This window comes from Myotis davidii, unplaced genomic scaffold (assembly GCF_000327345.1).
Source record: "Myotis davidii unplaced genomic scaffold, ASM32734v1 scaffold4, whole genome shotgun sequence".
Taxonomy (NCBI): Eukaryota; Metazoa; Chordata; class Mammalia; order Chiroptera; family Vespertilionidae; genus Myotis; species Myotis davidii.
The window spans coordinates 576,924-579,578 of record NW_006294707.1 but is presented as its reverse complement, the minus strand read 5'-3'; the positions used below and the strand labels follow the sequence as shown (position 1 = coordinate 579,578).

The window sequence follows — 2,655 nt, the reverse complement described above, 5'->3', positions numbered from 1 at the left end:
GTTCCCAGTGGGGGGAGTTATGGTAACTGGAGAGGGGGCAGCGGAGGTCCGCGGGGTGCGGGGAGTGTCGGGGACCGGTCGTGGCCTCGTGGGGGGACAGAGCCTCATGCGCGCGGGGGCGGCCGGTGTGGGGTGGTCTTGGAGCTCCTCTGTGGAGGCGGCAGCCTGTGTGTCCACGTTGGTGTTCGTGCTCATACCCGTGTCCCCTGTGTGTCGGTGCCATGTGCACACGGGGGCCCAGGTACTCCTGCACACATGTGCATCCAGCCAGGTGCAGACCTGTCAAGCTGTCCTGTCTTATCCTGCCTCTGCCGCGTTCTTGGCTAGGGAGCTGCTGGGCTGGCCACTGGCTTGTGGGGCAGTCCGTGGCCATCCTGGTCCGTGTCACCTCTGACCCTGGGCATGCATGTCCCTGGCTGGGGCTCACCTCTAGTCTTTCTCCTGTGTGTGGGGATGTGTGGCTGCATGAGCAGGATTTCTGTGTCCCTGCTGGCAGGTGTGTGTCTTTGCATGTGTGTTCCGTCATTGATCTGGGTATCCGTGTCAGTCCCCGCATGGGTGTTCAGGGTGTGTCTGGATGTGGGTGGTGTGCAAGTGGGGGAGGGAGTAAGTGTGTGTGTGCTCCTTAGAACCCTACTGTATATGGAACACCTTTGGGCTAGGCAGGTATGAGCCCCTACTTGTCAGGGAGTGGGGACAGAGAGGCTGAAAAGGGAAGCTGAAAGTGGAGGAAAGAGGAAAAGTGGGGAGAAAGAGGGAGAGGAGGGATGAGAGAGGCTTGGAGGGGAGGAAAGGGAGCCAGGGAGAAAGAGTAGCTGGAGAGACAAGCAGATTTGGAAGAGAGAAGAGAGGGTAAGAGAGCTTAGGACTGGGAACTGGATGGAGACTTGGGAGAAGGGGCCTGGGGGATGGGGGGAGGAGTCAGGCCTTGCGGTAAAGGGGTCTGTGCGAGAGGAAGGCAGGAGATGGCCCTGATTCACGTGGGCCCTGTGACCCCCACTCGGGCTCAGAGGCTGGCTCAGTGAGGCCTGTCACGCAGGGACCGTCATTAGAGGTTCCTGTCCTGGTGTAGAGTTTTGCACCCCATTTCTCTGCTCTCTGTCCGACTCTGTTCCTCACCCTGTTCTGCCAGCCTCCCTCCCCTGGCTCCCATGTGAGCTGCCAGCTGGGTGTGACAAGGAAGAAAGGCCACAGGCACGGTTCCTGGGTTAGGGGGGAGTGCAAGGCGGGGAGATGGCAAGACTCCAGAGGCTGAAGAGGTGGGAGTTCAAGCTCTTGCTGTGTGCATGTGAGAGCAATTGTGTGTGGATACAGGGTGTACACATGTGTGGGTGTATGCACAATGCCTGGGTTACAGGCCTGTGTAGGTGGCTGTTATGTGTGTGCATGCGTGTATACGTCGTGCTAGAATGGGTCATGGGGGCCCAGTAATCACAATACGAGGATCAGGTTTGCTGTGTGTGTGTATAGGGGTGTGTGCTGTGCCTTCTGTACATGTCACTGCATGCGGCATTAATAGCAGATGTCCCAAGTTCCTGTCACTCTTCCCCTTTTCCTGTGTGTTTCTGCTGGTCTTAGCCTTGTGACAGTGAGTTTTTGTAAGCCTGTGTGTATGTGGCCAGCTCCGTACCTGTGCCTTATGTGTGAGCTCCTGGATCTTAGTTTCTGGTGATATGTGTAAGGTTATATTACCTCCAAGAACCAAGCGAACCAATTAGCACATTAGTTCTCCTTCTGTTAATTCTTTAGTTCCAAAGCCAAATTTGAGTGGATTTAAAGTTAGACTCTATGCCTTTGTTAGAGGAGCCTGCATCTGAAAACCATGGCTGAGCGAGGCTCCCTGGAATGAGAGGGAGGCAGCTATACCTGAGAAACGCAGAGACTAGGACAAAGGTATCCGGAGCCCTTAGAAGCGTTGTTGAGTGTGTAACGGAAGGATAATGGACACATCTGCTCCTTGCTTTTTCTCTATCCTGGTAGCCGTCTCGGTAGCCGTCTCGGAAGTTGGGGTCAGGGAAGGTCTGGGCGAGAGGAATTGTCCTGAGATGAGTTGCTCTTTTCATGTGAATGAACGATGTTTGTGCTTGTGGGGTTCGGGGGTACCTTGACGTGGTCGGAATCCCGGTGTACTCAAGCATGTATCTGGTCGTATGTGTGTCTCAGGGTTAAATGTCCATTTCTGTAATGTGCTGCCTACACGATTGCCCAAGGGACTCGAGCCACACATCCACACCAGCAGCTCTCATGTGAGTGTCGGTCCAAGCATGTCCTCCCCTGTTGTGGTGCTCACACATGTCTAAGCATGCACCCGTGGGCTGTGTGGGCCTGAGCATCTGATTGCCGGTCAGCAGCACCCCCTGCTCACTCTTGTCTCTGCACCTTCTAAGCACCTAGATCCCTGTGTAGTTTTGCACTGTGGTTCTCATACACATGTACCTCCACAGCTCAGTGTGTTTCTGTGCTGTACACACGTGTTCCTGAGCGACTGACAAGGGCTCCTGTATCATAGGACCCACATTTCTGTGTGCAGAGCTGCTAACGCTTGGGTTTTAGAGGCAAAGGGAACTTCGGGACTGATTCTAGGACAGTTTGCAATTCTGGAAGCTGACAGTGAAAACGTAGCTGTGGCCCACCCTTGCTTTGGATCTAGAGGGT

The 2,655-nt window shown here is 54.9% G+C and overlaps 1 protein-coding gene across 1 annotated transcript in view; it reads left to right on the top strand.

The window, feature by feature from the left end:
- SYNGAP1 (synaptic Ras GTPase activating protein 1) overlaps nucleotides 1-2,655 on the top strand; it is a 23,534-nt gene that overhangs the window by 844 nt on the left and 20,035 nt on the right. The window lies entirely within an intron of this gene.